The 23433-nt window shown below is 42.1% G+C and overlaps 1 protein-coding gene across 1 annotated transcript in view; it reads right to left on the bottom strand.

Annotated features, from left to right (window-relative positions):
- Positions 1-23433, bottom strand: part of TACR1 (tachykinin receptor 1) — a 1985090-nt gene that overhangs the window by 947683 nt on the left and 1013974 nt on the right. The gene's annotated exons all lie outside the window — the stretch shown is intronic.

Here is a 23433-nt window from a genome sequence, read left to right as displayed (position 1 = left end):
GTTAATTTTGTTCTTCACACAGGGACAGAACACGCCTTCCCACATAATATTAAATTTCCTGAAACAAAGTGAAACTATCTGTGACAAAAGTGAACACTGCATTATAAGTATACATTACTCCGCATTATATTAAAGGAAGGCCGCAATATGGCGCATTGTTGTTTTCCCAATATGATTTCCACATCCTTCTGAACATTGCCGCAATACCGTGCATCTTTGTTTTGCGGAACTGATTTCCACAGCCTACGCAACTTTCACACAACCTGTGTGTGCACCCTACATACTGCTTGTTGCAATACGGCACATTGTTTTCCCAACAGGCTTTCTAGAGCCTATGCAACCTTGCCGCAATACCGCGCACCACGTGATTTCCATGCCCAATGCAACATTCAAACTCCCTGCCTATGCACCGTACAGACTGCTTAAAGTAACTCCACAGTGTTCCTACTATACTCTCCTATACAATTTTTCTTTTACCCCCTACTCCTTTCACTTCCTAGTTTCAACCATTCACAGCCAATCAGCCGCAAGCTTGTGCTCGTAACCCCTCAGCCAATCAGAATTCTCAAATATCGATATCTGTAATATTTGATATTTCTCAAAAACTTCTGAACGAATTTACACAATTTAAACAAAAGCATGCATTCTGGACCAAGACCATTTTCCCTGCCAAATTCGGCATAATTTCCTTCAGCAGTTTGACCTGTAGCCTTGTCTAAAGTTTCCTATGGAAATTGCATTGAGAAAACACGTTTTGGGGCCCCCCCCTTTTTTCTGAGCCCCCCCTTGGCCAATCACCCCAAACTTTCAAGATAGCAGCTGATCTAAAAAGAGAAACTTTTGGGAAATTTCGTAAAGATTCATCAAATGACTCCAACGTTATAAGCACATGAAAAATTGCTTTTCCTATGGAAACTTGGCCCTAACTATAACTACCTACTGGTGACTGCCAGTAGGTAATATATATATAAAATATATATACATATCAGCAGCGGCCGATGCAGATAAGCGTGGTGGGGTGGGGCGGGGGGAGGTCAACAGACAACCAAATAGGATTTATTTAATTTCCCATATATATATTTATATATATATATATATATATATATATATATATATATATATCTCAAACCAAAGTTTTCCGGTGCGCTTGCGGCTCGCCACAGCATGCGCCAGGAACACAATGCACGGACCAAAAAATTGCGGTGCTCAGATGTTTTATTCGCTTGTCGGCTTCATAACGTTTCGGCACACAGGTGCCTTGCTCACATATATATATATATATATATATATATATACACACACACACACGCGCGCACACACACACACACACACACACACACTCATATATATATATATATATGTGTGTGTATGTCTATCAAACACAAAGTAGAGATGCAGAAGCCCGATTTTGAAAACACAGCGCGTTTATTTTCGTCATGAAAGTGGTTGTAACCTCATGTCCTCAAGTGTTTCGGCTGTTAGGCCTTGATCACATCCATCTCTTTATTGCGTTTTTCATCATTTCTGCTTTTATGTAGTATCTAAACTTTACTTTAGCTACTCCTTCGTATAATATGAACTTTATTTAGCATTTCGACTGGATCCGGCATGTCATTATTTCAGAAAAGCCACTGCTTTTTTAGAAATTAAATTATATCTGCAGAAAGGATGTTTATGTTTATGTTTATGTTTATTGGTTTGTATAGCGCTGAATCACCCATGAGGGTATCTCGGCGCTGGACTGAACATTGTAACAGAACCTGAATATGATTAAAAGAGATACGTTTTTAGCATTTTTCTAAAATGGGTCAGATTTGGGCAAGCTCTTAAATGTATCGGCAAGTTATTCCAAAACATCGGGGCCTGGAAAGAGAAGGCCTTAGCTCCACTGCGCGCTTTTTTGATCCGGGGAGTTGTGATCAGCAGATCAGAACTAGATCTGAGTAAGCGCGTGGGACAATAGGGGATCAATTTGCGGGTCAGGTACATAGGCCCTTGCCCTCTAAGAGATTTATGAATGATGCACCCTATTTTGAACTTAATTATTTTGATAATAGGGAGCCAATGTAGTTGATTTAAGATAGGAGCAGAGGGTGTTCTAGCCGGAGCGTCGACCGTGAGGCGGGCGGCGGTATTCTGGACAACCTGTATTTTTTTTATGGCTGCCGTATTAGCTGAGAACAAAAGGGCATTACAATAGTCAATTCTGCTAAGTGCCAAGGCCTGCATCAGTGTTTTCTTAGTAGAAATGGGCAAGAGGGGGAATATCCTGCGTAGGAGGCCTAAAATGTAATAGCAGGACCCCGCCGTGGTATTGGCGTGTGTCTCCAAAGTCAGTTTGCGATCTATTCTGACTCCCAGATTTGTAACCGCCTCCTTGGGAGTGGGAGCAGTGCCCAGTTCCTCTGGCCACCAGGAAGGAGTCCAGCAGATGTCAGCTCCTCCGAACAACATTATCTCTGACTTACCTGCATTAAGTTGCAGGAAGTTGGACTGCATCCAAGCGGCGATCGCTTTCATGCCTTCCGAGAATATCTGTTGGATGTGCTGATTGTTTTTGTCAAAGGTCAGGAGGAGCTGAGTATCATCAGCATACGAGATCGGGATAAAACCGAGTTCTCTCATCAGTCTGGCTAGGGGGGAAACATAAATATTAAAAAGGGTCGGGCTGAGGCAGGAGCCCTGGGGGACCCCCTTGCTAACCTTAGTCGTGGTTGACTTAAATGTGCCCATAGTGACAGTCTGTGTCCTGTCTGTCAAGAAGCTAGTGAGCCATTGTAAGGCCAGACCTCTGACACCTATACCGTCCAGTCTCTCCAATAAGATCTGATGGGAGACCGTATCGAACGCCGCGGAAAGATCAAGCAGCACCAAAAGGATTACTTATAAAAGCTTTTCTCTGTAAGGTGCACGTAACATTGACAAAGGATTGGAATTAAGAAGTTCAGGTTTTGTATACCTTTTATCAATAACATGATTTAAAAAATTAACAATGATAAAGCTTTGATAACTGGCTTGGAGTTTCCTTTTTACTATAAAACCCAAATTTCGCAGGGAGAAATTAACTTCTTCCATGATTGACATGTCTGTGTGGTAATGAGCATTTCATAAATCTTATTCAATTTGCACTAGATACAAAATTGTATAAATAATTCATAGTTATATAAATACATAAACAAATAAATACAATTATTCTCCCTGAAATGTATACCCATTAGCTACATTTACGCTAGCCATCTCCTACACCGTCCATGCTTTTTCTTCCTAATGAAATAAAAACACCTTTGTAGAATGTATTTGAGCAATCAACTTGTTTCACTGCACTTTATCTGGAGATTATCCTAAATATTGACCTAGTTAAAATGTTTGACAAGTAAGTTTGTCAGTTAAAAGCAGTGTAATATTTTGAGGAACAACAAAGTATATTTTCAATATAGAAAATACATTCTGTTCATTTTCGTCAAGTGTTGCACCATTTATCCACAGTGAAGGGATATGCCAATGTGAATCCAGATAACTCTTCAAGCTGAGCTCTCCCTCGTGTCAAGCGTGATTAGCACACTCTGTCCTGATTTATTCTTTGCAATCGTATTCTTTCAGTTCTGCATGTGCTGTGGGAAAAACAATACAGACATACCAGAATACACTTGCATGCTTCACTTTATAGACTTTCATTGTGCAAAGGGACTTTGACGAATTGTTAAGTGAGGCACCACTAAACAATACTAAAAATGATTTAGTACTTAAATTATTTCAGCACCAACTTGAAAAGGGAACAGGAAGTCGTGTTAAAATATGATGTGACATTCTCATGATTAATAATGCTTGCTTACAAGTTGATTTCCCAGTTTTCAAAAGGCTATGTATCATCAATGGCGGCTCCTCCGCTATGGCGAAGGAGTTTCCCCCGCCAGCTTCAAAACTTGAAAAATAAAACTTTAAAAAATCCAAGTTTATTATTATTTTATTTTCCAAGTTCTAGTCATGAGGGCAGGGCCATCGTGGGGGCAGTCAGGAGAGAGGAGTGGTGGGCACTGCTATCAGTGCACAAGTCCATTTGGCCGGCTATCTGAGACCGGCCAAATCGACTTGCACACTGAGCTGTCTCCAACCCAGCTGCATAGCAGGGTAGGGGACAGCAAAGCATAGGCTCCCAGTCTCTCTGGGAGTGCAAATTCACAGCACTCAGGCCAATCCTGATGCTGCTTTCAAACATGAGATCCACGTCAGGATTGGCCACAGTGGAACCTTTGCTGCAGCTAGTACTGGGAGAAGAGCCGCAGGTCTGAGTCAGGTATGTTTTATTTCCTTTCTTTCTGTTTTCTTCCATCGTTCTGTCTCCCCTATTCTCCCCCACCCCATCACTCCACCCGCACAGCAGCTGCTACTGAGTATCACATGTGAAACATTCCGTCATCCTAAATCTTTAGAAAATATCAGTTTGCCTTCTGGCACTCATGGGTTCCATTTTTTTGATGTAAAACTTAAACCAACATATACCAGAATGGAAAATGTATCACCTCAAAATATCTTGGCTGAATGAAGTGTAGTCACATTGCATGGCATCACCTTGAAGCACTGCCTATGCACATTTTCAACAATATCTCCAACAAAATAAAAATACTTTCAATGCAAAATGTTGCTTTTAACACTGCTATAATGCTTGTTTTCGCATATGCTTTAGTGTTTTTTAAATCCACAGCCTTTCTGGAAATATTTGCCAACAGACAGTAATAGCCCCTCCAGGATATTGTGGCTTGGATTTGAAAACTTTGCTGCATCAGATTGGAAATTTTTTGGCACACATTTGCATTTTTTACTACATTTTTTGCAGAATGGTATTTTATTGACTGTCATTAGCAGTCTACATCAAAGTACTTTTTTATTTTCTTCCAGTTGTGCTGCTGTACAACATGACTAAAAAAACTGACAAAGCCAATAGGTATCCCGTAGGCAAGACCTATTGGTTTCACTAATGCTTGTTAGGTTGAGCATTCGAGTCCTCTTGTATATACTTTAGTGGGCTCTGGAGATCAGCCCTAGGACTTGTCTGCTTCCGCTTAGGGACTTTTTTTCTGTTAAACTGCGTCTATTTAACTGCCTTGATCAAAAACGACTGGCAGAGGTTAGTAAAATACCAAATTGGTTTCTGCTGAGGGACTTTCTTTTTTATTTTACTGGCAACTGCCTCTGTTTAACTTTCTTGATAGAAAGTGACCAGCAGTACAATACCAGAATCACTTTAGCATTCTCTAGATTCCAGTCCATAGACATTGTCCTCCATGAGCACCCGTAGACAATAATATTTTCTTCAAGTCTTGTATTTTCAGTGTTATGACCACCGAAGGCCCTGCTTTTATATTAAAAACAGAGCTTTGGACTATACCATTTCCTGCTGAAAGGCAATATATCTCTCCATGTGTTCCCAAACCTGGTGTGTCATGCAGTTTGGTGCTTACTTTCCCTCCATGTTAAAGAACAGTCTATGTTTCAGCACCCAGGATAATGTGCTGCATAGCTATATATATATAAGGTCCCAAAGGCGAGACCAATTGCATTGCAAATGCTTGCTTTTTTAAACTTGCTGCAGCACACTGCTGGAAAGGCACCTGGTATGGCAGGTTCTGGTAACATATCTAAAATAAATTGTGTGCCGGTAACACTCCTATTTGCTTACCAGAGGGTTCCCCTCTCATATCACAATGGAATCTGAGTATAATCACTATACTAGTATATATAATCCCTTTTTTTCTTTGTATTCTTTCCCCAGGTTCACTAATTGCAGAAACTTTCATAACAAGTAACTAGGCACATATTAGCATTTTCTATAGTATGCCTTTTCTGTAAAATCCAGATTTTTATTTTTTTTTAAACGTGAGTAAGGTGGGGTTTTGAGCACCCCGTCCTGAAGAAGGAGCTACGCTCCGAAACATGTTGACGCACACATGAGGTAATGTACATTGCATTACATAAAACCTCATAAATCACCCATTTTTAACAGTACCAGCTCAGGGCCCATTAAAATTTGTTAGTTAACCCCACATGCCAGGTACTTTTTAGCTATCACTTAAGTCACTTCGAACCCCACCACTCACTCATTCTTACAATACCTCACATGTAACACACATAGTCAAATTGTAAAACTGCCCCCGCATAGTCGTAGGTAGCAGCAAGCCGCATCCCGTAGAGGGGTGCAAAGACCCCAATGATGAAGCATGACACCAAGGGTCCTTTTGGTGTGTGAGGGGTATTTAAAGAACACTGTGTGCTCCCCACCATTGTAGGTACCACCCACACCCCCATCTGTGGATTCTCTTTGTTTATCTAAATCTATTAAGGGAGAACTAATCCACCCTGTCTCTCTCTCCCCTTTGTGTTATTTAGGTTAATTCATTGATCAACAGGAAGTCATCTGGGTCACTATAATATATTACATGGGTCTTTTGTACAGAAACACTTTCCCCCCCAAGAGACTTCTTGGCATCATATAATAAATATCGGAGTGAAATGACACACCCTCTGCTTTTATACAATAGACTACTACTTTATTGCCAAATCTCTTCACAACTGAGACAGTGTTCATACATTACTGTTCAAATAACATCTTATTAAAACAAGCCTTCCAACTCTGATGTTCATGGACGCTGATGAAGAAGCTCCCAGAGTGCATTAGCCACTCACTAGCCACCATAAAGTCCTTAACAGAAGTGCCTTTTTAGGGCCTATACCGTTTATTTGGTTCCCTTACTTTTTATCAGACAGCATCATCACTTTTTATTTTCTTTGGCATTTTACATAGCGCGAACTTGACCCGAAGGTATCAGAGCACTTTATTTGAGCACCACTTGAGTTACAGATGACACCTTCATTTGTACCAGCTGTCTCCTCCCCCCGTCGCAGTCCTCGAACACCGGGACTGCCGCGGAGCGTGGGAGTAGAGACTACAGCCCCCAGAAGCCTCCGCGACTGGCCCGGAAGTCGCGTCGAGGCTTAGCGCACGGAGGCAACGTAAAAGGGGCTGGCCTTGCAGTGGAGCGGGTGTACCTGTGCCAGAGCCCGTTGCGTGAGCCTACCTGCACGCCGCCTGGGGTCCTGACCTGTTGGAGCCTTGTTTGGGGTCTCGAGTGTCTTCGTCCTCGCCAACTGGCGTTGTTGCCTGCCCACAACTGTACCAGCTGTCTCCTCCCCCGTCGCAGTCCTCGAACACCGGGACTGCCGCGGAGCGTGGGAGTAGAGACTACAGCCCCCAGAAGCCTCCGCGACTGGCCCGGAAGTCGCGTCGAGGCTTAGCGCACGGAGGCAACGTAAAAGGGGCTGGCCTTGCAGTGGAGCGGGTGTACCTGTGCCAGAGCCCGTTGCGTGAGCCTACCTGCATGCCGCCTGGGGTCCTGACCTGTTGGAGCCTTGTTTGGGGTCTCGAGTGTCTTCGTCCTCGCCAACCGGCGTTGTTGCCTGCCCACAACTGTACCAGCTGTCTCCTCCCCCCGTCGCAGTCCTCGAACACCGGGACTGCCGCGGAGCGTGGGAGTAGAGACTACAGCCCCCAGAAGCCTCCGCGACTGGCCCGGAAGTCGCGTCGAGGCTTAGCGCACAGAGGCAACGTAAAAGGGGCTGGCCTTACCGCGTCGCGGGACCGCGCGCGGGGCCGTGCCCGGGGCTAAGCCCGGGCAAAGGGCGGGCCCTCTGAGGCCCTCAGAGACTGAAAGAGACTGGACTGGGCCACCCCCTTGACATCCACTCTCTCATGCCCACCTAAGGTATTCATTTGCGTTATTATTTTTACTAATATACTAAGCAGTTGGTAATCGGTCTGATGGAGGCCAAAAGCAAAAATAAGGTAGCGGCTAAAAAGACACCTATGCTTACTCGCTCAACCACAAGAAAACAAACTCTGGCGCCGACCCCTCTACCTACTTTAACTGCCATCGACAGGATGTTGCAACAAACGATTGGCGTTGTTGTCAATGCTATCGAAAGCACAGAAAGAAGATTATCATTACCAGCGAGTATGTGCTTAATTAATCAAACCCCACACACAGAAAATGTACATGTTAGTATTCTAAATGAAACTATAATGTCACATGATTCACTTCTATTGGAATCATATGTAGGTTTGCCAAGGTATGACTTAATTAACTCTGATGTACCACAGTTTACGGGACCCACTGTTCCTTGTACTAGGGAGAGTAGATTGTCTATAACACCTGGCTTATCAGCGAGTATTTTACCACAGCCCCTAATATCTAGTATTGTGTCTGTAAATAATGGGGATTTGAATTGCTGTGCTACTAATTCTGTCACTCCAACTGTACAAATCAGTGATGCTAGCCTGTTAAGTAGTGAAACTGACGGTGAGTCCGTACCCTCCAAAAGGAAATTAACCCAAAGTCGAAAAAGGTTAATAATAAATAATCAGCCTAAAATATATAGACGGAAGAAGAAGAGGGTTATACAAATTTTAGAACCCAATGTAAGAGAAGGTGACAAACAGCATAATGGTGGAGGGAGACAGGCAAAAGAGATAAAGTCCCTGGAATTGCTAACTCTTAATGTCGAGGCAGTTATAGAACGTCTCGAGAAAATAGTAAAGGTTTGCATTTTACCAGTGATGGAATCCCTGGGAATTTTAAGTAAAAAAATAGAAAATCTTGAGAAACTGGGAATAGCTAACTTGGATGTCCTTGAACAACTGGGTACACAAGTTATATCTCATTCAGTTAACTTAAATCCCGGCAACCAGAGCAATAGTAAACCAAGAGCAGTAAATTGTGCTCCTAATGCGCCCAATGCGAAGGGAAATCCGGCACCCTCTACAAGTGGAAGGCAAGGGCCAACAACCATCATCCCCAAGGTAGCTCGAGGGCAAAAAGTAGATGGGGGACAAAGTAACACCAATGAATTCACCCCCACTAACAAGAGCTTACCCGTACTAAGACGCCATATTAACAATGTTATTCCAGCTACTATTAATTTGCCACCTGATTGCAGACCATTCGTAGCAATACTTGCGAACGTCCCCAAGTTGTTGCCTAACCAATTCGAAAACCAAGAAACTTTGAAAAATAAGACCTTGCATTGGTTGGTGAAAAATTGTGGATTTCCATTACGAGGTGCGGAAGAGATTATAACTACACAGAGGGTAGGCTGGGTAGGGCCAAACAAAAAGGAAATAGACGGGGACTGCATAATTATACATTTTAGGACCACTGAGTGGGCAAGAGATTCGATTTTGCATGCACCTATGCCATCGAATCACGAATATAATATCACATTGTTCCCACTTGATTATTTTTATAGGAACCAGTCAGGAAGACATATCACTACATATAACTTCCAGCATCCAAGAGTGGTTCCTACTAAATATCCTAATGTCGTACCTAATGGTCCTCCCCTAGTGCCCAACCTAGTGCCCAACCTGTATGATAACTTCACGGTCCCAACTTTTAATAGATTCCAGCTGCTCAGTTCACTTGATGAGAATGACTGACTGTGCGAACTACCCCGGACCCCGAGCTCTGGAAGCACCGTAACAGGTGATACATTACCATCTACTCAGGGTAAAGAGCAGGGTGATGAAAACTGGGTAAATAATATAACTGAGACGCAAGTAGCTTCATCATGTACTGAGTTATGTATAGGCAATGTTGCAGATAATGAATCAACTGTAACCAATGACAACGCTAATGTTCCTCTGATTGCAAGTTTAGAAGTTTCAGTTTTGTCTAATCACATTGAAAGTACAGAGATTAGTAATGCTGACTCGCTTGTATCTAACAGTTGGAATATAGCTGGAATTAATTCCAAATTAGGTACTATATTTTGGGACAACTTCATCACATGTGGCTATGACATTATCTGTCTACAAGAGACATGGCATACAGGATTACTAGAAGTTGAAGGTTACAGCTCCTACAATGTGGCAGCAGTGGCTTTGAAAGCTGGTAGAGCTAAGGGAGGTTTACTGACTTTAGTTTCAACTAACTTGACAGAATTTATTCTTGGGGAACACTCTATAGTCTGTCAGCATGCGTCTATATTGCGCCTAAAACATAGCCATGGTAGGGATTTAATAATTGTGAATTTTTACAACAACATTGTGGGCCCCAAACGTGATAGGATTGTCCCCGATGTTGAACATGCTATTGAAGCTGCAATCTCTCTTTCTAAGAATAACTATATAGTTCTGTGGGCAGGTGATTTTAACATTCAAGCCTGCAGATACGCCCGGAAGGGGATATGTGGTCATCACGAGGATTATGTAGGGGGTGACAGTGTTTATGTTAACCATTTCCCGCACAGTAACTATGGCAGCGCATTGAATAATTTAATAGCCAAGTTTAATTTGGAACTGCTTGATTGTATAAAAAACAAAAATAATGAAATTTGTCCAACTTTTAGGGGGAGAGATGCCCATACTAATATAGATCACATTCTGGTGTCTAGTGGTTTAATTTTTACCAATGTTTGGGTAATAGAGCAGCCGGTGAGTGATCATAACAGCATCTCTATGGAATTAATGGGCTGGGGTCAAAAAAGTGTTGTGAGTAGTAAAGCTGTTCACGGGATTTCCGCTGAGAGACCAAATGGAACAAGAATTAAATGGATCAAAATTGACCCCAATAAATTAACAAAGGATATTATTTGTAAATGTACCAGAGAGGTTGAATATTGCCTTGCTCCTAATGTGATAGCGCTAATGTTCTCTCCAACTTTATGAAAATTACATGTACAGTTGAAAATTCCCTGTTAAAAAGAAACAGAAGGGTTAAAAGAAAGAAAACTGTATGGTTTGATAAAAGTTGTGCTGAGACTCTGAATAGACTAAAAAGTGTATTGAATGCTAGACCTAGAAATAAAGAAAGAGTCAGAGAAGAACGTAATAATTATAAACTGGCCCTGGCACTTAGGAAAAGGGAGCTACAGGACGAGGCCTGGAATAAACTTGATATGGCCGCTGTAACTAAAAATCATAAACTTTTCTGGGAAACAATAAATGGCCCATTCTTAAAGAACGAAAATACCCCTGAGGTTAGTTCCCATGTCAGTTGTCTTGCATGGATTGTACATTTCTCAGAGATTTTTAATTCGGATCTTAAAATTGATGGGTCGATTTTATGTTTTAACTGGAAGAAAATGCAGTTGTTTTTAACTATGAATGAAGTGATAGATGCAATTAAAAAAAGTAAGGGTGGTAAAGCCCCAGGGCCCGATGGGGTACCCATTGACTTTTATAAGCATGAAATAACATTATGGGCACCAATCCTAACTCGTTACTTTAATGCTGCGGTGGAAGATGATCTGCCACTGACCTAGGGCCAATCAATTATTATACCCCTTTATAAAAAAGGACCCAGGTCAGAGGCTAGGAACTATCGTCCAATCTCTCTTTTGGACTCGACAGTTAAAATCCTTAGTCGAGTCCTTTTAGTGAGATTGGAAGCCTGGGCCGAGGAGAATAACATTCTGTCTCCAGTGCAGTATGGCTTTCGTAGGGGATTAGGAACACTGGAGCAGTGCGTGAACCTGGAACTCATAGTTGGCAAGTATACCAAAGCAAAATCAGGTAATCTTTATCTATGCTTTGCCGACTTGAGTTCCGCGTTCGATCTGGTGGAACACGCACTGCTCTGGCCCATATTAATATCTATGGGTGCCCCTACTGAAATTATCCATCTGCTAGCTCGCCTGTATAGTAATCTATCATGCAAAGTAAGGTTTGGAATAGATGGAGAGTGTACCCCTTTATTTGAAGTCAAGCGAGGCATCCGTCAAGGATGCGTATTAGCTCCTTTATTATTTTCACTTTTTATTAATCATGTGGATACGTTTCTCAAACTGACTAATGCAGATGCTCCAACTATAAATGGTAACCCCGTCCCTGTCCTTTTATATGCGGACGATACGGTCCTCCTTTCTAGGACACAGAATGGTCTACAACAACTAATTGACCAATTTCAAATTTTTATTAAGAACAGGAATTTGAAAATTAACAAAGGGAAGACCGTCACAATGGTTTGTGGTAAGAAACTTAGAAAACACAAACCTTTTTTCTTAGATGGAGAGAAATTAGAATCTGTTAATAGTTTTTGCTATTTAGGAATCAATTGTTCGGGTAATGGGAAATGGACAAATGAACAAAATAGTGTCCTTTTCAAAATGGCCCGGAATACAAATTGTATTTTTAGATTCGCAGCGAAACTAGGGGATCGCAGAATTCGTGAAATGTTAACCCTTTTTAACGCTAGATGCATCTCCTCTGCTATCTACGGGGCTGGAGTATGGGGGTATGATGCACAGTGTACTAAATCTATCCAGGTGAGGGAGAATGCTTTTTTAAAAAGATTAATTTGTGCTCCAGTTATGGCTTCAACAGAGTTAATACACAAGGAATTAGATATGTACTACATCAGTGATCTAATTGCCCTTCGTCCTCTATCCCTGTGGCGCTCAATATGGGTAAAGGAGGAAACCAGGTTCACACAGGACGTAATAACAGATTGTATTAAACTTGATTGCCGATCGAACATTCCTTGGCTGAAGCATATACATTATTGGTATAAAACTGTATATGGATTGGACATTTATAATGAATTAACAATGGACCCTATTTTATCAAAACGGGAGTTGAAGGTCTCGTTTATGAAATATGCTGAAGAGACCAGGCTGGAAAAATATACTAAACAGAGCACATTCATTTTTTACCAACGACATAATATTAATGTTGGCTTTCAAACTTATCTTGTAACAGTTAGTATTCCATCCCACCGTTTTGTTTTAACCTGTCTCCGCCTAGGAATTGCGCATCATCTTGTGGCTTTTCCTGTGCCCAAAAAACCTGGAACTTGTGTATGCCCATGTGATGGTAAATCAAAGCAGAGCACATGTCACTTTATACTATCTTGTACTTTTTATACTTTTTTAAGGAAATATTACTTGAAACCCATCTTTTTAAAATATAATACGCATCATCTACAAACAGCAATGTCACTAGTATTTAATCTAGAGTCCTCAGATGTATGCTTTTATGTGGCTACTTATATTTTAAAATGTATCTCTGCAAGAAAATCAATTATTGTATGAAATTTGTTAGTTGTTAATTGTACTATGCACTTTAAACTTGATGCTGCTGAACTACGTATTTGTATTTTGCACAAAACTACGGTGCACTTTGAATTCGATGCTGTCGAGTCAGTTTAGGTGCTATTATTTGGATATACACTTTAGAATTGTTAATTTGCACATATACTAATCTCGAGATAATACTTAGCACTTTAAATTGTATATTTGCACATAACCAAAGATCGTAGGATTGTTAAGTTCTTTTGCCAAATTTGTTGATCCTATGACTATGCATTTTTAATATTGTTAAAATGTTTTTATCATGAGTGCTATTATGTAAGATTATTTTTGAGATAGTTTAATTTAGTATGGTGTTAAAAATTCCCTTGTGTGTATGCTGCTATATGGTTGTATTTTTTTTACAAACCGAATAAAGCATCTTTGAACTTGAACTTGACACCTTCATTTTATTAGGCAGGGGGAGATTAAGTGATTTGCCCAGAATCACAGGATGTTGAGCATGGAAGCCGGTTCTCCAGCTTTGAGGTGGACCGCTCTAGCCATTAGGACACATCCTCTCCTGGTTCTGAGAAAGGCTGTTCAGTGGATAGTACTAGCACTTCAGAGCAGGGTGACAACACAAGCACTTCAGTCTGTAATGTGTATACTTTAAATACGATACTGCTACTTACTTTTTGTAGGATGGTGCCTACACGTTTAAGCAGGATAGTGAGTTAAGACAGCGTCTGCACGTTTGATTAGAATTGTAAAGCAGGACAGCACATGCACTATAGAGCAGCATTTGCTATCAAAAGTCTGGGTATTATTATCAGCAGTGACCTGTCTGTAAAAGCCCAGATTGGGACAGTGGTCTACTGCTGTTTCTTCCATCTGCGAAGAATCAGGAAGATTAGTAGATTTCTGAATACAGAAGCCCTAACCCAAGTCATCCTGGCACTGGTAATCTTCTGCACTTTATGCAGGTATTCCAGCATATCAACTAAAACGCCTGCAGCTGGTGCATAACCAAGCGGCCATATTAATCCGCCACCAGCCCAAATGGCATCATGTTAAGCCACTAATGGAAAGTCTACACTGGCTCCCAGTTGCCAAACGCTACGTATTTAAGCTGGGGTGTATCACTTTTAAAGCTCTAAAGAGCAACAGCCCAGCATTTGTATCCTCTCGGATTCAGCGCTATGCTCCCTCTCAGGACCTTAGGTCCTCTCATCTAAATGTTCTGGTTATCCCATCCTTTAAATGTAAGAAACACAGAGGACCAAGGTTTGCTGTCTTGGCCCCTCAATCCTGAAATTCTCTCCATGTAGAGATCAGATTACTAACCTCTTAGGCGCAGTTTACGAAACAGCTAAAGACCTGGTAGTTCCGCCAGGCATATGACTAAATCCCTCACAACTGCATCATTCCCTAGACTCTAGCGCCATGAAACCACTTGGTGTACGTGCACATTACAAGCTCATTTAACATAACATAACATAACATGCAGGGTTGTGAATCTGAAAGTGCCAGCACTTTGGAGCAAGGGATTTATTTTAACTGGACCAGATCTTTGCAGGGTTGCTATACGTTTAATTGAACACTACAGTCCTCGTTGTCTGTACTGTTCATAGGCAAACACATCATTTTTTATAAAGTTATTTTTCTGTATCAGGCCAATGCCTATGCAGAACCTTAAAACGTGAACAATCCAAGTTACTTTTCTGAGTCCTCTCACATCTCGACCAGGGGTATGGTTTACAGCAGGGTAAACAGGCCCTGCTCTGCACGGCAGAATAAAAATAAGCAAACATTCTCCTTGTGGCATTTGCTTTTTTGCCTTTACTGGTGTATTGATTTCGTTTTCTTGAAAATGTGAAGAGCCAATAGACAAGCTGCATTTTCAAGAAAACAAACACCAAGGATAGACAGTTCCTTTTAAGTGCTGAGGTTTAAGTGGAAATTGCCGGCATCTTGGGTCTGTGTGGAAATTTCACGCCAATTTAGCGATTTGCAAAATCCCTAAAAGCTGGAGGTCTGAGTAAGGTGTTTGTCTGGTTTACACGCCCTGAATTGTCCTCCAGAACAGGGCCTTTGGAACTGGTGAAAAGGGTCCTCTCCAACGACACAGGGAGAGGTCTAGTAGGTGACAACTTGATTCTACCATGTTTTAACTATCCAAGATGCTGTGTGGGAGTGGATGGCTCAGAGGGGATGAATGTGTTGCAAATCTGGCTTGGACAGAGCTTCTAATCATCTAGACCTGTCCACCTCCACTTTTGAACATAAGTACAAGGACAAAAGAAAAATCAACAACTGCATAGGAAAAAGGATGGATCCTGCGTGGACAAATCCCTTCGGAGTGAGGACTACAGGCTTGTACTTTCTACGACTTGGCTGCATCCTGTCTCTGGGGCCATTGGCACTGGCCTCTCCATTCCCTCTTAGCAACAGTTGATGGTGGTGGTGGTCTTTCTGTGGAAACTGGAACTAATTTGGGCCAGATCTAGATGGTGGTGCTCTTAGAAGGCGTACCCCAGACACTGACAAGACATGCAGGTACCATGCAAGTGGCCAAGACACCATGATACCTCTGGAGTTCAGACAGGTGGTATAGCCTGCTTCGAAGACATAGTATGCTCCTACAGAAAGACCCAGGCCAGGCTACAAGAAAACCAAGGGGAATGAAGGCAGTCTCTGACCTCTTCCTCATAGGAGGAGGAGCAGTCTGCAGGAAATGCTTCATAAGAGACACCCATGGGGTCAGGAGCACCAGGAACACAGAATAGAAACCTTCAGTGATTGGCTGAACATGGACATTGAGAACTTCATTTCACTAGCCCTCTCGTGAAGGGGGTGGCCAGTGGGTCCCCGAGGATGAGAGCTAACTACAAGCTTGACCACACACTTAACAATCATTGAAAAAAGCAATAGGTGTCACGTTCGGCAGACATCATGCTTTTGGAAATAATTGTTGCTGATGCTGAATGCATCAGTAAAAATAGTCAAATAAACATCCTTTATGCAGATGATGTGCAGTATCCCCCCAAATATGAAAGTTGCTATGAAGTGTGCACATTAATGTGTCATTGCATGACTAAGTACATGTAGCATGCGTCACCACCCATGCTCACGTACATGATGCGCCTCTTTTTTTTAAAATTTAGCATTCAAAGATGACAGACACCAATCTTGGAACAGTAAATAAAGAAAAGCTGAATATATGCAGCCTTAAGTTGCAATTTTCGGACGCTCACCAAAGAGTTTTCAAAAGCATTTATGTAATGAAATCGGGAACAAATACATGGGTGTGTGGCATAATGTGGGCACAGGCAGGGAAAGAGGGAGGGTGGGCAAGCAATATGGGACCTTTAACCATGCTGAAGAAAAAACATGTATAAAAAAGCTAGGAGGGCTGAGAACAACAATGTAAAAGATGGGGAGGAAAAGAGCAAGCAGTTGGGAGCAGATATTTGAGGGGGAACAGAACATCAAATAGGAGAGCAAGAAACCACATGCATTGCTGTGGAGTGCGGAAAGAGGAAGTATAAAGGAATTCACTGAATGTGAGCATAAGAAGGGTACCATCCATCCAACAAAAAGATGATAAAGGATCTCTGCTCCAGGAAAGGGACAAACACATGAAGAGGAAAGGAAGCAAATTAATAAGAAGCAAGCAAAAATACTGTGAGAAAGACAATCAATGGTAAGCAATGGGCTGGCCCAAAGCTCACTGTAAGTGCTGGTATTGGGCCACAATAGGTGCATTCAAGAACAGCGAGAAACAAGGGATCATATGGAGGGTGCTGTCAGGATGTACAGTGGCCAGCTTAACATATGTGGTGCTGGCTTAGCTGGTATATTGTGTGTGCAGTTTTCTTTAATGCATTGTTTTTTTATGTATGGCAAATGATTTCTACAGCTGTGTTTCCCAGTGTTTCGCAGTGCCATAAGTCTCCTTGTTGTCAGTAATGCTGCATTATTTATCAGCCACTAATGCCACTGGGTTTGTGAACTGCTGATTAGACAGTATGTATCCCATTTATGCTAACATTAATGTGATGTAATCACTGATGATATAGCTGTGCTATATCAGGCTCTTTTTCTAGGTCCTGGGGAAATGTTAATGATGTCAGCATAATTTGGGTACTTTTGGTAATTTCGCAATACTTCTGTTGCACAGAATTCACGCAAATACCCCATTACGCCATGTCACGCAATTATGTTGTCATTTGCTGTTAAAAAAATAGCGAGGGTACAACAGGAAAAACAGGAGTTGAGCGGCAGTTTGCTGCAAATGTGGTTTTGTCCCTTTTTTTAGCACAAAATTTGCCCTTGCGTATTAAATTGTTAAAATGACGCAGCCCATGTTAAAAATAGCGTTACATAATCGATTTGCTTAAATACCTGGAAGGAAATTAGATTAGTTTCATATACCCTTAATTTGCTCTCATCACCCTCATCCTCCCACCCACTCCTTCACGGCCAGACTGAGGGGCAGATTTACAAGCCCCTACCGACACATTTACGCCGCCGTTGCTTCACTTCTGTGATGCAGCGGTGGCGTAAACCTTGCGCCATGTTGCACCTTATTTACAACGTGACGCATCTAGGGAGATGCATCACGTTGTAAAGCCCTGCGCCACATTAAACTTAAAAAGCCTCGGAAAAGTGACGTAGTGAAATCTACAAGATTTCACTGAGTCACTTTTCTGACGCTACTGCGTCAAAACCCTGCGCCTGCTCGAAGCAGGCGTAAGGTGTGATGCAACATGTTAGGTATGGGCAGCCCCTGTGCATTGCTGGAGTTGCGTCGCGCTTGCAGCAAGACTCCAGCATTGTGCCGCCCTTACACCATCAGATGCGTCACGCATCTGTTAATCCTTGCGCCACGACGCGACGCATTGTAAATGCGGCGCAACTGAGGTGGGGCAAGGGTAAACTTGAGTGACTCATCTTACCTGGCGCATCCCTGCTGATAGGCAGGGATGCGCAAGTCCTTGTAAATCTGCCCCTGAGAACGCAAACCAGCTCTAGTAATTAAGTTAGACTGGCCCAGGGAGGACGGATCAGGTGGTGGGGGCTGGTGCTGGTGGGAAACACTGCTGCTGCAGGGGGGCGATATTGCAGCTTGGCTGCAAAACCGTCCCCCAGTAACAAAAACGTCCCCCACCACTCCAAAACCATCCCCCTCACTTCCAGCCCACTGGGAAAACGCCTGGTGCCTGCTATGGCCAGTCTGACTATGCACTCCTGTAGCACTATGTTTCACTTTTTGCCATTCATGTGTCTAGCCTCCTAGTAGGTATGTAAGCTACAACAGTTTTGCTAAAGTTACATAATCAAAAATTGCAATTCATGTTGGAGGTCTTCTGGAGCAGCCTCCCGTTATGTAGCCTTTGAGCCTCAAATAGCATCCTATCTGCCCAAGCAGGTTCACATGGATGGTCCTTGCGAGGAAGCATGCACTTTCATGAACATCTTCCTATCCCAGTGCTCTCAGTTTGGCATCTTTCAGGAGCAAATGCAGGAACAACATTTATTCACCCTCATTCCAAGTGCTGAATTATTTACAGTCGGCACTTGAGAACATATTTACTTATTGATTTAACAGAGCAGCAATTTCACATCGATATTTTAGAGGATGGAGGATGCAGGCAGAAATGCATTGCAGAAATGAAACCCTCGTTCTGATCAAGCATTGGTACCTGGGAGTCTGAGTGGGTAGAGGTCTCGAGAATTACATTTCCAAGGTGTCAGTGTAGGAAACTGTAAAAAATAAATTCAGACCCACTGATGAAGGCATAGAAGATGAGGAGCATTCACTCAAGATAAACGAAGGATATTTATATAAATCTTATCTCTTCAAAGAATGGTTTTATTGATGACCAAAGCAATAACTTGCAATGTTAAAACCATCGATTTTGTTTGTAGCAGTGGTTCTTAATCTTTTGACTTCTGTGAACCTACAGATAACTCGGACCCCTGCCTAGGCGATTTATATAATTTGAACATAAAAACGATACACAAGGCTACAGAAACAAAAAATACGTCAAACAAATTCACAGTTACTTTATTTAATGCAGAAACAAAAATATAGAATAATCGAAACTATAATATTAATGGGCAAGGTGGAGCTTTCTAAAACGTATTGTCTTTATGAAAGACAACGCAATATAGTAGACTCCAGCATATCACTGTATCTTTTTTGCACCTAATGCATGCTCTTTTTGTTGGCACACCAGTTCTTCAATCGAGACTACAATGCATCCATACTGTATTCCGTTGTTTTGCATTTGCTATGCTTCCACAAACTAACCTAAGGATACCAACTAATTTTCTAGCCTTGCATTTCTTAACATTTACAGAGTATTTAAAAAAAGATTTTTGCTTATGCATGTTTATATGCTTTATTTTTATGCCAATTTTATTTGTATTTTTAAGACAGTTGTAGACCCTCTGAGAAGGTGCTGCAGACCTTAGCTTAAGAATTACTGAGTTATGAAACGTAAACATCAAAAATCTGCAGCTAAGTTGGGTTTTGGGCAGCCTGGCTCAAAATATATAGCACTATCTTATTATTTTTCCTACCAGTGAAGTGAATCAAACAAGGAACAGGGAGACTCTCAAACTGGATGCTGATGGACATGGTGTGCCAAGAGGGATGCAATCTAGACTATGGCATTTATTAGAAGGGAAATGATGTAGAAACAAAACAAGAAAGAGGATGAGATCATTTCTAAAAAAAAAATAGGAAGCTATCTGAAAAGAAATATCAGCCTGCTCCAAAAACTGGTAATAATTGATTTCTCAGTTCAAAATTGTCAATGATTTGGACGAATTGACAGATCACCATAAGGGCCCAATTCGGCAAAAATTAATTTGATGCTAACCGTGTTTGAGGTTTAAGAAAGAGCTAATTAGACACTCACATATGTTGAGATATTGTGAGGGTCCTAAGTCAACCAGGAACCCAATTTCTAACAAGCCCATGTTTATATCTTGGTGGAGAGGGAACTTCATCGCAACAGCAACGAATTTCCCTTCCTGATAAGACTATGGTCCGCCAACTCAATTTAATGCGGATCGATCATAGCTTAAGGATGGCAGAGACTGCTCCATCAAGGCCATGGTCAAAATTATTAATGGTCCGATGGAGTAAGGGCCACCAGAGGTTTGCCTATTTGCCCACCTATTGTAGATGGGCAGACATTTAGCATTTTTTCAATGTCCATCAGCACCAAGAAACACCTGGTGGTGAAGAGAAGCTAAAAGTGTTCAATGCACCCCTTGCCATGGGAGGAATGTCCCATGGTGAGGAAGGCATTGTTTTTTTTTCAAAAAGAAAATGCTGCATTGAGTTAAATAAAAAAATATTGAAATTTCGACATACCGCTCTGTCATGTTTGGCGCAGCTGTACGGAAAAGTTACAATACATTGGCGGGAACTACCTTGACAGCAGTTCATGTCAGTGCTTGAAATGTCTACCGGGACAGTGGGCATTTCAAAATTTGGTGGGCAGTACCTCCGTTGCCGCCTTGGCAGAGACTGCCTATATGCCAATAAAAATAACATATTAGGTTTCAATGCAGCTCACATAATTCATGCCCATTCTACAAGTATTTGTAACAGTTGGGACTACTTTGTTTCTAAATATCAGCAATGTTTAAAACCTCACCTGAAATTCTACATGAAATAGGGTAAACTATTTGTAGATGATATCCTATTACTTACCGGTAATCTTCAGTATTCCTGGGCCCCTTGTCCTCGTCTCATTCATTGCTTAATGAGATAACCATCTCCCTGACAGAAGAAAGAACAGAGGAATGTTGGGACCCCTACCCCACCCCCTCCCAGTGGGAGTACCTAACCAGTACCTACCAAGCATTCCGCCTGAACTTTAAAGCCACCAACAGGAAGGCCGGCCGCCTGGGAGGGAGGGGCATCAAGAATGGGACGAAGACAACAGGACCAGGAGTAATGAAGATTACCGGTAAGCAATAGGATACTACCCTTAGGTCCTTCCAGTCCTAGTCCCATTCATTACTCATCATCATCAAAGTCTTTATTTCGGTTTTGCAATACCATACAAGAGACAAGCACATGAATCTCGGATAATGATGTTCAGGATAAAAAGAACTATAAAATGATCCCTGTACAAGCTCCTGGGACTAAAAAAGAGGAAACAAAATGAACACATTCTTAATACAAATAAACATGCAAAAAAAAGAGAACAAAGCTACACAAATTTCAATTTTAGATACATTTTACCTATCAGTACAGTACTAAAGATTATTAATGTCTTATTTTGCTGAGGAGTGCAACCCGTTTACACAACAACAGACATTTTAAACCCTTGCCCCAAGTGAGCAATAAAAAGAGAATAAAAAGCTTTAAATAGTGACATAAAAAACAATTTCTGCAAGCCAACCCACCCGACTGGACTGATCTATATGATATCAATTTGATTTCTTCATGCCAGTCGGGGAGGTAGTTACAACCCTCCTTCTAATGGCCCAAAACTGGCCCAGGAATTTTGCAGTTGCACAAGCAATGGTCTCGCACCTGTCTTTAAAATGCGTAGGGCCTTGTTGTGGCTATATGTCCCAAGTTGTCTACATACTGGTGTTAGCCATTTCCTTCTAGGTCTGGCATAGGCGGCACAAGCAAAAAAGACATGGCCTATTGATTCGTTAGGGCATTGACAAGAGGGACAACCCTTGGGCTGTGATGAATTTGTCAGCCAGGAATTCATAATAGCATTAATGGGTAAACAGCCATGTCTGAACTGGATGTACAATTTCCTGTCTGCCGGCACTTTGAAAAAATAATGATAGCTTTCTAGCCGACTGATGGATAATATGTTAGTAAAAACATCAGTTAAACAGCCATAACAAATTTTCAGAAAGTTCACCTGTTCTACCCATGCCCAATACTGAGATTTAAGTTGATCCCTGGAAAATGTAGGCGAGAGACCTTCTTGCTCCTTAGGCACAACTATGCCTGCCGGGATGGTATCTATATGTTTAATCTATCCAATTTTATGGTATTTATCCAAAGAGGAAACTTCAGTAAAAGCGGCGGTATAGGGGGCCAGATCTGGGGTTGTAACCATTCTATGCCAAAAGAGCAATGGGTGTAGGCTCACTTGGTCATTTATAGACTTGATACCCAAGTCAAGTTTCAAGGGAAGAAGAGGAGTGCTTTGCAGGAGTGATACCAAGCTCGTAAGGAAGTTGTTTTCCACTGATGAAAGGGTATTAACATTGATGAAACCCCACAGTTCTGCCCCGTATAGCATAATACTCACTACCTTGCAACTTTACAACTTGAGTACGGGGACTAAAGGCTTGGTATACAAGAGGCAATGCTCCAGCCGCAAGGCCCCAGTTGACTGGGAAAATTTCAAGGACGCCTTCCTTAGGTGTTTCCTCCAGGCCATTCCCTCAGACAACTGGATTCCCAAGTAGTCAAATGAACCAACTCGCTCGAGCGGAACATTATCTAGGACCAAGATACCTTTAAGGGATTTGTGTGGGGTTTAGCATCATCAACTTGGTTTTAGTAGTGTTGATGACCAAACCCCTCGCATCACAAAAAGCCTTAAAATGATGTAAACGTTTTTGCAGGCCCATGGGGGTTTGGAAACCAAAAGGGTGTCGTCTGCGAACAATAAGGTAGCTATTTTGTGGTTTGCCAATGAGGGAGCGTCGGCTGGGATGGAACACAGGAGATCGGCCACCTGGTTTACATATAGGCAAAAGAGAGTGGGGGCCAGGACACACCCTTAGCGTACCCCCCCCACGCCGGATCTTAAATGGCTCGTGGTTTGGCCCTGGTTTCCCCACCCCACACAGGCAAAATTATCCTCATGCAGCCTAATAAGTGGTTCTAAAATGTCTAGAGGCATACCCATGTCCTGAAGGACTTGCCACAGTAAATCCCTGGGGACCAGGTCGAAAGCTGTTTTAAGATCTATAAAGGCAAGATATAAGCTGCCTTTACCCAGCACAACTACCTTCCAATACAGCAAGACCAAGCAAAAAGTCTGATCGATGGTGCCGGTCTTCCGCCTGAAGCCCACCTGGAGCGGAGAGAGGTTATCATTCTTATCCATCCAGGTCTGGATTTTAGCAAGGAGTGAACAGCAGGAGACCTTCTGGGCACAATCTTTTAGGCTAATTGGGCGGTAGTTAGGGGGCTTTGACCTGTCCCCCGTTCTTAAAAATGGGTATTACCTCTGCCCCCTTGCAGATGTCCAGGATACTCCCCCCGCCAGCAATATCATTGGCCAATTTCATGAAATAAGTTGCCCAGTTATCCCTATCGACTCGAAAGAGGTCACTAGGGATGCCATCTAGACCTGGTGCTTTTGC

Source organism: Lissotriton helveticus, chromosome 11, assembly GCF_964261635.1.
Source record: "Lissotriton helveticus chromosome 11, aLisHel1.1, whole genome shotgun sequence".
Lineage (NCBI taxonomy): Eukaryota > Metazoa > Chordata > Amphibia > Caudata > Salamandridae > Lissotriton > Lissotriton helveticus.
The sequence above is the reverse complement of the archived record's forward strand: the minus strand, read 5'-3'. Positions and strand labels throughout refer to the sequence as shown.